Here is a 14985-nt window from a genome sequence, read left to right as displayed (position 1 = left end):
AGTTGCGCTCCTACGTCTCTGATCCCAGCAGAATACTACACACTTAATTTCATTAGCTGATCTCGCCCACAACTAAGAGTTGATACGACCCAAAGTCGAAGACTTTAATAAACAAATCTGTATCACACAAAAAAGTCTATTGTAATAGATAAATATGTCTCCCACAGAAATACCTACGATTTTTTTTCCGTCTTTTGATAAATCAAGGTGAACAAGAACCAATTGATAAACCAGACTTATATTCCCGAAGAACAGCTCAATATTATCAATCTCCTCATAATAATCTAAATCGTATGATGGCGAAAATAGATATTATGTAATCATAGACGATGAGACGAAGATGTTTGTGACTACTTTTGTATCTTTCCTATTAAATAAATCAATCTCAAGTCAATCCTGACGATTGTACTTAGTACGATAGAAACATCAAGATCAGATCACACAACTACGAGAAATTAGTATCGGTCTGGCTTCACAACCCCAATGAAGTCTTCAAGTCGTTAACCTACAGGATCTCGGTAGAAACCTAAGGTTAAAGGAGAATCGACTCTAGCTAAATACAACTAGTATCACACAGGAGGTGTGGGGATTAGGTTTCCCAGTTGGTAGAGTTCTCCCTTATATAGTCTTTCAAATCAGGGTTTGCAATCAATGTTAGCTTAGTAACAAAGCATTCAATATTCGATGTTAGATGAAAACCTGATTATATTCAAGCGAATATCTTTCAACCGTTAGATCGAAACTTCGCTTGTTACATACAAATGAAATGCACGTTTTAGGTTTGTGTAACCGTACCCAAATTTGTACATTTAGTTGGTTCAACAGTAGTTAACCAAATGGTTATCCATATGAGTACTTTCATATCAACCATGTTCTTCTTTACCACAACTAGTTCAAATGACTCAAATGAACTAGTCAGAGAGTTGTTCAATTGCTTAGATCTTTATAATAGACACAATTGAAACAAAACCGATTTGATTCACTCGAATCGATTCATGAACTTTATATCAACGGTTTGCAAACTTGCATTCCTTAGTTTATATAAGTTTAAGTTCACAAATAATCGTTTTTAGAAAATAACCAACTTAAGTACGCGGACTGGTACGCGGACTTAAGTACCCGAAATAAGTTTGTAAATAGTTCACAAACTCCAATAGATTTTTTTCTGGAAGAGAACCTCCGACAGTACGCGGACTGGGTTCGCGGACTCTGTTCCGGTGTTCCTGATCAACAAAATATGCATACTTTGGTTCAAGGAATAAGGACTTATACATGTATGAGTTAACACACAATGCTTATATCCAACAATGGTTATATAATCTAAAATCTCATTTCAATCATTGAAACATTCTTAGAGGACGTTATATAGTTGTTGTTCACAAACCATTTTTCGTCAAAGCCATTTTCAAGTGATTGGAACTTATCATGACTTTCGTCACTAGTAAAGATGAACTTGGCTAAAGCGAAAGCTTACCAACACATATTTCGAGAAATAGATAAGATACATAAACTCGGCTCGAAATAGCAAATGTGTATAATCAAAGTCTATATAGAAAAACGAATTTTGTCTCAAGATAGGAGATAGAGTAGATAGACTTTTGAGTGATAGATAAGTTCAAGTCTCCACATACCTTTTAGTCGATGAAGTTCCACTAGTTCCTTGAGTAGTTCTTCGTTTTTGTATGATGATCGCCATGGAGTCTTGAGCTTAACTACACTTTCTATCCTAGTCCGAGACTTAGCTAATAGTAGACTAGAAATCAAGACTTATAGTTTTGATCACTAACATTGACAAACATGCTTGAGATAGCAATACATGCGAGTTCGACCGAGCAGTGCTCTAACAATCTCCCCCTTTGTCAAATTTAATGGAAAAACTACCAATACATATGGAATACAAAAATAGGTAAACAAACTTTTGTAGCTTCTCTTCCACATGTCTGATCTTCTTGGTTCTTCAACGTTACTCGAAATCTTCGTCACTTCCAAGTACTCCAATGATCCCAAAGGTTGTAAGTTTAGTATCACCGTTGTTGAAAATCCGTAGTCATAACAATGAGAAAACAAGAATTCTCAATCATTGTTATACAATGTCGTAGTATTATTATACAACATCAAAGTTCAATTGTTTCACAACTTCGACAACAATACTATGGTGATATGTACCACTCCCCCTTAGTCAATACTCAATCTCACGTGGAAACCACTCCCCATTACATAATGATCCGAAAACCATATGTATTTGTAGTGTGAACTACACATTAATTCTCTTCCTTTTTATCAATAAAATTGGCAAAGGTACGGAAATGGGATCCTAATGAAATTTCCATAGAGACATTTGATGACTAAAAGAAAGCACATATCAACTTTTTAGATGCCATCATATAGCCGAAGCTAAATGCATTCATCAAGGAGTTTATAAAGATACAAGATAATCCCTATAATATTCCACAGCCGCACTCCCCACAAAGATTTTGCAATTAAGCACAGGTTCAATTAAGAATTCTCCCCCATAAAATGTCATTCCCGAAAGAACAACAAGATCGACCTTACTTTCATAAAAAAAGAAGGATTTCTTTGGACTTAATAAATCACATACGAATATGAATTTGAATCCAAAATACTAAATTAAATTAACCACAAGAAAACCCATGATTAATTCAATCGGAATACACAACTAAATTACCACAAGAATGTGATCAATTCAATTGGTTATGCTCGACATAAGAGAACTTACGGAGCCGTACAGTATATACATAAAATATGGATATGGGAAGATCAATACTGCGGAATATACAAGGATTCATTCTATTTTCCATTACTATTTTGCATACAATAGACTTACTCCTTGTAAACAAAAGCTTTATCCCTTCTTCCATCAAAACAATGACATAAAGGCTTTAACTTTTGTAATGTCAAAAGTTCATTCTATCTTCCATCAATACTTTCATACCGACATAATAGAGATAACTTTTAAACAAGTATGGGACAGTCACAGGTTCACGGACGTAAAAAACATATCCCATAACAATTTGCAAGATATAAAATCATAAAGATTAAAATTGCAAAAATCATCTTCCAAATAGCTTAGAGTTTAAATAAATAAATATAAAAATATTGAAGATGAAAATCGTTTGGCAATAGCTATGTGTAATCACAATAATTTGCTATTCCAAACTCTAGTAATCCTTCTCAAAAGCAAGAATAAATTCTCATAAAAAGATTTACTAGACATTAAGACCTTTGAAGAATTCTTTGTCGTCCCCGAAATCCTTGTCATCAACAGTCATTGGGACACAAGGTTTATGAATATAGGAGTTAATATCAATAAACTTTCTTGACTGATGTCGAACCAGGGCCTTCTGAATCTCAAGAATATTAACTACAACAGCCTTTATCTGTTGAATCTCCTTTCGTGTCTCCTTCGATACTTCAAGAACATCAGAAAACTTCTGAGAATTTGAAGGAATAGCTCTTGGCTTCCTCACATTCCTTCTTTTTCTTTTCAAAGATGGAGGCAACGGAGATATCTCTTTTTCCTTCATGATTGATGGCTTGAAAATCATATTAACATCTTTTCTATTGGAAGACATAATACTTGGAGTATCCATAAGCGTATGGGTTTGTGAGAGGAAATCACAATTCAACTCAACAAGCATTCTTAAGATAAAAGAAGTTTCAGATAAGGAAAAAGGAATGTAGGGTTACGCAACCTTTAATAGGTTCGTGCACGCACAATTCTGAACTCTAGAGAGAGTAGAATTGTCAAGAATAACCTCCTTTATTGATAGACAGGAAATTCCAATTTTGCATCAAAACAAAACAAAAAAAACTTTTCCTAAAGCCTGAGAGGTACATAACCTTGTCTTTTTTGATCAGGCACATGAGACAAGATCTTCAAATCAACACAATCAAGTTGTGTTGCGGTGAACAAAAATTTGTCCACCATGTTCCTCTTGAGAGGAATCCACAGACCTCTGTCTATCAAAAATATTTGACTATACTTTATTCTCTAATGGTCTTGTTTTTTCCTTGGAAACTAACTTCTTAGACGAAGATAAAATCTTACATACCTCAGCGGTCTTCTGAGAGAGTTTAAGCTTGTTTGCTAATCGATTTGCTCTTCGTTGAAGTTTGTTGACATGTCTCAATTTGTACTTGTAACACTTTGATAATTCATGACCCTTGAGTGAAAAATATGAGCACGTCAATCTTGACTATAAATCAGGCATCTGAGATATGCAAGCAGCTAGACACATAGTGGAACCTGAAACATCATACACAGAATTTCCAAAGAAGGGGTCAATTTTATCTTCCAGATTGGTTGAGTTTTCTTTTGAAAGAATATTAATATTGATGTGTGTATTGCTACAATTATCAAAATCAATATTTTCACAAAGAAGTGCAACACTTGATCTCTCGCCTTCATTAGAATCATAGCTGTCAGACATTTCATCAAGAGTTGCAGCAAGACCTTCGTTCCCAATATATTTCTTTCAATTTGGACACTCATTTGCAAAATGACCAAAACCTTTACACTTAAAGCACCGAACATATCCTCGTCATCAGTTTCATCAATATCCCTATTTTTAGGAGGAACACGATTATGAGGTTTATCTGATGACTTGGATTTATCTCTGGAAAACCGTTTACTTCTCTTCAAAAGAAGATCCCTAAACTGTCTTGTGATCAATGAGACTGAATTGTCAAGATCTTCATCTGATGAATCAGCCTCGGAAAGATCATCTTCAGAGATATAAACACTTTTACTTTTATCAAGTAATTTAGTGTTCTTTAGTGCTTTGAAAGCAACATCCTTACTAGACTTGGACGTATGCTCATGATCAAAGTTCTTTATCTTCCCAACCAGAGTATTTATGGAAAGCGTTGAGATATTATTTCCTTCAACGATGGCATGCTTCTTAGAATCGTATCTAGATGGCAGCGATCTGAGAATTTTCATCACAATGTCCTTTTCAGGAATAGTCTTACCCAATGCAAAACATGCATTAACAATTTCAGACACTTTGTGATTAAACTCATCAAACGTTTCTTCATCTTCCATACGAAGGTTTTCTCAATCAGAACTTAGGTTTTGAACTTAGGTTTTTACTCGAAAAATATGCCAAATATCTTGTTTCAAGATTCGACCTTGATAAGTCAACTCCAAAACTGACTCCTATGCCTACCACGGGTAAACTTCATCGGGATGAGAAAGGTGTAAATGTGGATCAAAAACTCTATCGATCTATCATTGGAAGTCTTCTATATCTCAATGCCACAAGGCCTGATATTGCCTTTAGTGTTGGTTGTTGTGCTAGGTTCCAGGAAAATCCGAAAGAGTCTCATCTTGCAGATGCAAAGAGGATCATACGCTACATTAATCACACTGTCGGGTATGGTCTTTCTTACGCTTTTGATACTAACACTGATCTTACTGCCTATTTAGATGTTGATTGGGCAGGATGCGTGGAAGACAGAAAAAGTACATCAGGGGGTTTCTACTATGTAGGATTGAATCTTGTTGCTTGGCATAGCAAGAAACAAAATTCACAATCTCTCTCAACATGTGAAGCAGAATATATTGTTGTGGGTTCATGTTGTACTCAGCTTATATGGATGAAACAAATGCTTGATGACTATAGAATTGACTCAGGAATAATGAATGTCTTTTGTGATAACTCCAGTGCGATTTGCATAACTGAGAATCCTGTTGAGCATTCAAGAACCAAGAACATTAACATAAGGTACCATTTTATTTGAGATCTTTATGAAAATGGTATCATAAATATGGAATTTGTGCCTTCTGAACAACAATTGGATGATATTCTCACCAAACCATTAGACACTGCCACATTTCAACACTTGCGGCAGTCTATTGGTGTTGTCTTGGTTCATTAGTTCTTCATAACTCTTGCCCCTGATAGAATCTAGATCTTTTGGGCAATTGAGTTTGGATTTCCATGAGTAGTGGTTCAGTTTTTTTTTTTACTTTTGTTTCTAGATAGATGCATTTCTGTTTGTATCTGTTTATGTGGTGAAATCCTTCTTTTCTTGTAAAAGCAAGGTATCCTTTGTTGTTACTTCGGGAATGACATTTTATGAGGGAGAGTTCTTTTGAACTTGTGCTTAATCGCCATATCTTTGTGGGGAGTGCGGCTGTGGAATATTTTAGGGGTTATCTTGTATCTTTATAAACTCCTTGATGTATGCATTTAGCTTCGTCTTTATGATTGCATCTAAATTTGTTGGTATGTTGTTCTATTTTGGTCATGAAGTATCCCCATGGAAATTTCATTAGGATCCCGCTAATTTTCGTACCTTTGCCAATTTTATTGACAAAAAGGGGGAGAATTAATGTGTAGTTCATACTACAAATACAGATGGTTTATGGATCATTATGTAAGGGGAAGTGGTTTTCATGTTGAGGTAAAGTATTGACTAAGGTGGAGTGATACATATCACCATAGTATTGTTGTCAAAGTTGTGATACAACTGAACTTTGATGATGTGTAATAATACTATGACATTGTATAACAATGATTGAGAGCATTTAGTTTTCTCATTGTTATAGCTACGAATCCTCAACAACTATGAGACTAAACTTACAACCTTTGGAATCATGGAGTACTTGGAAGTGACGAAGATTTCGAGTCATGTTGAAGATGCCAAGGAGATCAAGCATGTGGATGAAGCTTCAATTTTTGTTTATTTTGTAATCCATATGTATTGATAGTTTTGTCACTAAAGTTGACAAAGGAGGAGATTGTTAGAGCATTGCTGGATCGAACTCGCATGCGTTGCTATCTCAATCTTGTTTTTCAATGTTAGTGATCAAAATTATAAGTCTTGATCTAGCTTATTTATAGATGTCTCGGACTAGGATATAGATAGTGTAGTTGATCTTAGATCTCTCGGCGTTCATCATTTGAAGAGGAACAAATACTAAGGGGAGCCTGTGGAACTTCATCAACAAAAGGTATGTGGAGGCTTAAACTCATCTATCACTTGGAAAGTCTATTTCTACTCTATCTCCTATATGGAGACATAAGTCGTGTTACGATATAGTTTTCTATTATGCACATTTGAGATTTCGAGCTGAGTTTATCTCGCTTATATATTTCTCGAAATATGTGTTGGAAAGCTTTCGCTTTAGCCATGTTCATCTTACATTCGTGACGAAAATCCGAATAAGATCATATGAAAATTGCCGAGTTACATCTAACATGGTTTGTGTGATACAATCATTTGGTGTTGCCTTGGAATGTTTCATTATGATAATTTCAATAACTTGAAAATTGCTTTGAAGAAAAATGGTTTGTGAAAAACAACAATATAACGTCCTCTAAGAAAGTTTCAATGATTGAAATTAAGAGTTGATGATATAACCATCCTTGTATATAAGCATATGTAATGTGTTCGCACATTAGTGTATAAATCCATAAACCGGGAACCAAGTGTATGCATATGTGTGTATACAAAATTGGTTAAGGAGACAACATAACTAGAGAAGAACGGAGATAAAACGGGATAAAACCAAAAATAATAATTATCCGATCAATTTCACGAAGGAATCCGAGACATCAAAAATCAAAAATTTATAATTTTCTATGATTTATTTCAGTTACTTGAAATTTATCTACAAATATCAAAGGTTAATATTCAAGTTGCACTTTACTATGGATAAGAACGATTGAAGTTTAAAGATTTTTCGCTGCTTGATTTTCCTCGAATGTTGATTATGCTTGTGTTATGTTATTAAATCGTATACAGTACTTGGTTTGGGTGAGTAAGTTTCATGTATAAAATTAAGTTGATTAGCATAAGGGATCTTGGATTTGGATGAGGAAGATGATCTTGTAATTTTAACGAACCAATTTCGGGTTTTCATCGTCAATTTTATTTTGAAAACACATCAATCGTCGTTATAATTTGAGATTGGGTTATAATTCGTTGTATTTTCATCCCACATTTATAAATCATTGATCATATAACAGATTGGGTTGTAAGTCGTTGTATTATCATATGGTTTTCATTTTTGTTCGCATAGGATTGAAATCTCCAAACTGTTACTACTGTACTGTCTTACTGATTTATCGACTTATATAATTAAGTGATTGCCAAACTAACTTATTTTTTTTTTTACTTCTCAGAAGTACTTCCGAGAAGTCTAGAAGCAGAAGTACTTCTACTTCTGGTTGCCAAACACCCTATTAACAAGTGAGAAACATAGATATGCATATAGTTAGACAACCAACTTATAGGCAGTGAAGGCCAAAGTCACTGATGGATTGACATGCATATAACCGAACAGTTTCAAGAGGGATTGAAACACCACCGAACACTTGCAAAGCGACATCATCAATCAACGTAACAGAAACCCATAGCCACATGCTGAAAACCTAGAGAACTAATACCTACACATCCGATTAAGAAAATCTTTGTAATATAAAGCCATCCCATTTGTCTAGTAAAGAGTTATGATCACAAATGAATGACGATGAGGTTTTATTATCTTTATCCGCCGACTATCGAGATACTAATCATAGGAAATAAGGTGAGAAGTAGAAGTAATAATTTTCTCTCTTTTTTTTCTTTTTCTATTATTGTTTTTTTTATCATCTTCGTTTCTAGAAAAGAGATACTATCATTTTTTAATTTTAACCTAAAAATAAGCAAAATTGAAAAAAATAATACTATCTCTTTTCTCGAAACGAAGGAAGTATTATTTTTCTTCTAGTAAAATTCTTTGAATCCTTTTCTCTTTTTTTCTCATAAGTTGTATATGAATCGGTAACAAAAATCTTAGGAACTCAATAACTCTTTACCCAAAAACTATACATGCATATTAGTTTGTTTACACGAATTATATAACTATCAAACCTAAAGATTCATGTAATTCAGACCTTAGGAAGAATTCAATAACTCTTTGACAAAAAAACCCTGATTATCAATTACAAAATCATTTTTTTTTTCAAAATAGAAGGAAATAGTTGTTTGCCCATATTAAAAAATTTAAAATTCTATTTGAACATTAAACTACTATTAACTAACATTTACCCACGTTTTCAAAAACCTAAACCTAAACCTAAACTATTATTACGAATTTGTCACTTTCAAATTTCTGAAGAAAAATGCTACACTACATGTTGGTTTGTTTACATGAACATTTTGGTAATAATTTTCATTTTTAAAAGTATACTTATCTACAACTATATATTGTCATTTGATTATTAGTTTTCTGTTATGACATGAAGTCGTTTTTTCTTCTTCTTATGAATATTTGGTAGAATCATATGTGTTATTATATCAGTATTACAAAGAATATTTTAAAAAGTATGGTAAAATTTAATGTTGCATTCATAATATCTTTTACCTTGTGTATGAATTCCAATTAACTTCATTATCACAACGTATATTCTCATGTGTGGAACATCATATAAATGATCAATTGAAGAATTGAAGAATTTTTCTATATTGAATATGGATAAATATCCGTAGGAGTGCAAAAGTGAAACGATGTTTGGCCGAAAAAACATTTGTACCCTCATATTTAGTGGTGACTATAATTATACCAAAAATAAACAAATAATATTTTGAAAAGTAGATGTGAACAACGAAGTCTGGTATTTCCTTTCAGACTCTTTTTCGTTCTATCTATTTATACATTTATCATAGAAAAAGTTGAGGACTTTAATAAATGATCATATTCAAATAAGATAATATCACGGATTAGATTTTGCTAAGTCTAGTAATGTTTCAACTTCCCAAGCCCATTCTTATCGAGAATTCGAATCGAGATCCGGGCTAGTTTCATATATGAGAAAGCGGACTCAAGGTCCAAAGCTAAACTAATTAAGCTCGAGAGAAAGCACAAGTGTTTTAATGTAAATCTCAAGACTTTCCAATTGATTCTTGATTTTGTAAAATTTTATTTTTGGTAGTTTGCTATTAATAATTTTTACTCATTTGAGTTCACGGACTCAAAAGTTTGAGTTTGTGAATCTATTGCTTGTAGAACTCAAACACTAAAGTCAATAAGTTAATTGTGTTGTAAACCTAAATAGGTAAGCTTATGAACCTATTGTATAAGATTTCTTCTGATACCTTTTTGACATTGAATTTGTGAACTTAAAAAGGTGAGTTCGCGAACCTAGTAAAGAAAACTTCTTATAAGACTTTTTCACTGTAATACAAAGAAGAATGTGAACCCACATATTTGTCGATTAAACAATTATGCATAAAATTTAGCTCACGATTAAGCAAATATGGTTCGTGAACCGTCAAGTGGTAAGGCATAATTTACATATTATTAGGGTCAATCCATAATAATATATACTTGTTGTAATTCATGCATAGTACTTATTATTATGTTTGTTTTCTATCTTATATTTCATATAAGATGAATCATCCCAAGAAGAGTGGAAATGTCTACAAAACTACTAAGAAGTGAAGTACTCCAAGTGTCTAGACCTTGGAGTTCGGTAACATCAAAAAATCAGTTAGTGAATAAAAGTATAATTTGACAGTTTTAGGCTTATATTGTACACAGTTTTTTGAACAACAAAAATTATTCTCAACCTCAAAAGTGATAAGACCTATGAACATCCAGTGCTTAAGTTGATCTTTCGAGATTTTTCAAGTACAAGCTTGAACTTGATCCTTCTTATTTGTCATTCATCATGTACTAAATCCATATGGCATTGTCTCGTAAGATAAGATGGTATAAATAATGAGTAAATAGGATAATCAGTCTTCACATACCTTTGTTGATGAATTTCTCGCACATGTCTTCGTTGTTCTTCAGTTTTCAATCTTCGAGGGTATTTGGTGATACACAACTACCATGCTCTAGTCCTAGTCTAATACTGACTGTAGCACATTATAAGAATCAAGATATAGTTTTGATCATCTATCATTTACAACAAGCTTGACATACAAGTACTTGTAGTTTCAACCGAGTGATGCTCTAACAAGGATCTTGATCTCAAACAGTTGGTATTTACTATTTTGGTCTTTTCCAGTTTGATGATTTTCATTTTAATATAATTTTTCCATTAATTATGACATCAAACTTATAGTAGTATTTTCTTTAAAAATTCCCCAGCTACAACAATCGTAGAAATGGCACAACCTCTAGGAATAACCACGGTTTTAGTGCAAGAACATCGGAAAATAGCTATGGCAGTCAGAACAACAACAAACAAACAATGGACAAAAGTTTGCTTAGAGTCCAACTCATAAAACCACATTCATTTCACCCCACGATCCGGAACGAGAAATCATCGTACTTGCGAGATGTGATCAACGAAACCAGAAGCCTACTACGTACCAAAGGGTTCCTTATATTGGATTAAACTCTTAACAGAAATTGGTTACAAATTTGGAAGAAGTACTAGACAACATTTAGTTGGGGTTGTTCAAATTTGTGCATGTGTTCTTAGATCCAGAGATATTTATAAAAGAGAATTCAATAAAGTATTTTAACCGTTTCTCTGGAAAAATAAAAGTCTCAACTTGCTTAAGAACAAGAAAGAATATAGTTCATTTTTTTTCCCTGAAAATCCCAATTATATTAATAATGTCGAATGTGATCGAAACTGTTTAATGTTTTACCAGGATATTACGATAAAAGAGATCAACAAAGTTACATAATTTCTTGTGAGATATAATCAAGGATTCAACCTTTACAATCATTGCAACCATTCAAGGTAGCCAAACGGACATGTTTGATTTGTTTGAAACAAGACTAAAACTATGAACAAAATTACAAATTACAGAGACGTTAGCACCGTCAAATGATCCAACCATTTTTCGTTTTTTTAATAACAATATAACTTGGTAAACTATTGTATCAAAAATGATCAGAATCGTGTGAAATCAGTCTGAGTCGGTTGGAATATGCTTCGGAGCCTTGGGTCTGTAACTGACTGTTGTTGCTGTTGACGTACCTGATGATACTGATGTTGTTGAAAATGTCGTTGTTATTGTTAAGAATGCTACTTCTACTTTGATTAGATCAAAAGACATAGATAAAAATGATGAACAAACCAGAAGTTGCAGGAGAATCAAGGCAAATAACTTTTGCCGAGCTAATAAGATATAACTATTACAGGAAAACTTAAACCGAGATCTAAGTTTGAAAAATAAGAAACAGATAGAGAGATATAAGACTTTAGAGATGATTATCTGCTCAGATCCGCTACTAAAAACAGATTTAAGCGGAAAAAAAAAATGCAGCTAATATTTTAATATTGTCTTCCTGGATAGAGAAGAGAGCCACTTTTTGAAGAAATGAACTTAAGAATATAGCCTATGGGCCTATGGCCATGCTAACACTTAAAGTTACACCTCTTTTACACCAAAGTCCAAAGACTCCAACACAACCGGTCAAAAGTCTCAAAACCTTACGCTGCACACTTCTTTATTAGCTTAGCTTGAAGCTGTCACTGCGCTCATGTTCTTATTCCGTTAGAAAATCCCTAATATCTACACCATTACTGCCCGGATTCCTATTCTCCAAAACCCCTCATTGATCGCAGTCTCCACTTTCTCTTCAAAACCTAATCGTTACTGAAACTCAAAATGTCTGATCCACCACATTCCAAAAATGCCTTCGCTCTTCTCATGGGTAATCGATCAAATGCAAAGAAAAAACAACCCCAATCTCCTTCTCCTAAAACCCTAACAGAAGACACCCTTGAAGATGGTCCTCTAGCTAAGAAACCTAAAATGGTAAAAGAAGAGGTCAAGAAGGAAGAAGATAAATCAGCTAACATGGATGCAAAGATTGCTCTGTTGAAAAACAAAGGATACGAATTCAAGCCCAAATCGGCTGCGTTTTGGAAAGACGGAGAATCAATTCCGTTTGTGTTTCTCGCTAGAGCACTTGATTTGATATCTAAAGAAATCATCAAGAATTGTGATCACAGATATTCTTTGTAATGTTTTTAGAACTGTAATTGCAACTACACCAGGAGATTTGATTTCTTTCGTTTATCTTTCAGCGTCTGAGATTTATCCTGCACACGATGGAATTGAGCTTGGAATCGGAGAAGCTGCTATTATTAAGTTACTTAGTGAAGCTTATGGAAAGAGTGAAGCTCAAATTAGAAAAGAACTCAAGAATCTTGGAGACTTGGGTTTGGTAGCAAAAGTAAGCCGCTCATCTCCATCTACCCTGTTTGGCTTTAAGCCTGTTCCATTAACTGTTGCCGAGGTTTTAGATGCATTTCGTGTCACTGCAAAGATTTCAGGGAATGATAGTCAGACTCAGAAGACAAAAAGGATCAAAGCACTTCTTGTTGCAGCTAGTGATTGTGAACCTCTATATATAATTCGTCTTCTGGAGTCAAAGTTGAGGATTGGGTTGGCAGAGCAGACTGTCTTGGTAGTTTTGGCTCAAGCTGCTGCATATTCTGAAACACCTTCAGATCCCCCTATTGATGAAGCTGCGAAGGTTATAAAGCAAGTCTATTCGGTGCACCCTAAATATGATACCATTGTCAGTGCTCTTCTCAGTGATGGTGTGCTGAAGCTCCCGGATAAATGTGGTTTCGTACCAGGTGTTCCGATTAGTCCTATGTTAGCGAAACCCACAAAGGGAGTGTCTGAGATTTTTGACAAGTATGACGGCGAACGTGCTCAGATACATTACCTGGAAGATGGTTCAGTTGAGATATATAGTCGAAATGCTGAAAGAAATGCTGGAAAGTTTCCTGATGTTATTCAATCAGTGCAAAGGTTCAAGAAGCCATCAGTAAGTTCATTTGTTCTGGATTGTGAAGTTGTGGCATTTGACCGCAAAAATAGTAAAATTTTGTCATTCCAGAAACTGAGCAATCGGGCATGTAAAAATGTTCCCGTAGATGATATAACAGCATCTTTGCTTTTGATATATTGTATCTCAATGGTGAACAACTTCTCCAAGCGCAATTAGATGTTCGTAGAAAGCATCTTTACGACTCATTTGTGGAAGTACCAGGAGAGTTTAAGTTCGCGACCGCAGTAACGTCAAACGATCTCAAAGCAATGCAGACTTTTCTTGATACTGCAATTGTTGACGGTTGTGAAGGTTTGATAGTCAAGACATTAAGTACAGAAGCTACTTATGAGCCTGCGAAGAGGTCCAACAACTGGTTGAAACTGAAGAAGGATTATATGGACAATATTGGAGACTCCCTAGATTTAGTTCCTATAGGAGCATACCATGGCAGAAGAAAACGCACTGCTGGTTATGGAGGCTTTCTTCTTGCTTGTTACGATGACGAGAAAGAGGAATTCCATTGCACATGCAAGATAGGCACCGGATTTTCTGAAAAAATGCTCAAGGAGCTTTCTTCCAGTCTCCAAAGTCAAGTAATTCCTCACCCGAAATCATACTACCGCTTTACAGATGCAAGTAACCCAGATGTATGGTTTGAACCAACTGAGGTGTGGGAGGTTAAAGCTGCAGATTTGAGTATTAGTCCTGTTTATCTTGCTGCAGCTGGTGCCATGGCGCAGTCAAGGGCATTTCACTCTGATTTCCACGTCTGATTCGTGTAAGAGAAGACAAGAAGCCGGAGGAAGCCACAACGTCTGGTCAGGTCGCTGATATGTATCGTGCTCAAAAGATCAACCATGGAAACAACCAAGATGAAGCGGATGATAACTGAATCACTAAAAGTGAACTCATAGTCTTCAAAAGTTTGAGCATTACTAAAAGTGAAAGCATATTAGTGGAACCGTCAATAGGAATCTCTGAGCAAAGGAGGAGTACAGAAGCACAATTCTCTGATCGTATTGTCAGGGAGTGCAGCTTCTTAGGCACAACTGAGGAGGTACCTACATATGAGTAAACCTTAAACATTATGTCAGTCTCAAAGGTATGGTTATCTAACCTGTCAAACCCTAAGTTCTTTTCCAAATGGTATAAAATCAATAACAAGTCTCTCCCACTGATGCACTATTATTCAATAAATGATTTTGGTACTGATGAAAAAA

General features: G+C 34.6%; 1 pseudogene; it reads left to right on the top strand.

Annotated features, from left to right (window-relative positions):
- Window positions 1–12585: 12585 nt before the first annotated feature.
- LOC113351403 lies at window positions 12586–14735 on the top strand (annotated as a pseudogene).
- The last annotated feature ends 250 nt before the right edge of the window (window positions 14736–14985 follow it).

Source organism: Papaver somniferum, chromosome 2, assembly GCF_003573695.1.
Source record: "Papaver somniferum cultivar HN1 chromosome 2, ASM357369v1, whole genome shotgun sequence".
NCBI classification, from domain to species: domain Eukaryota; kingdom Viridiplantae; phylum Streptophyta; class Magnoliopsida; order Ranunculales; family Papaveraceae; genus Papaver; species Papaver somniferum.
Note: the sequence above shows the minus strand (reverse complement) of the source record. Positions and strands in the feature narration are given on the sequence as shown.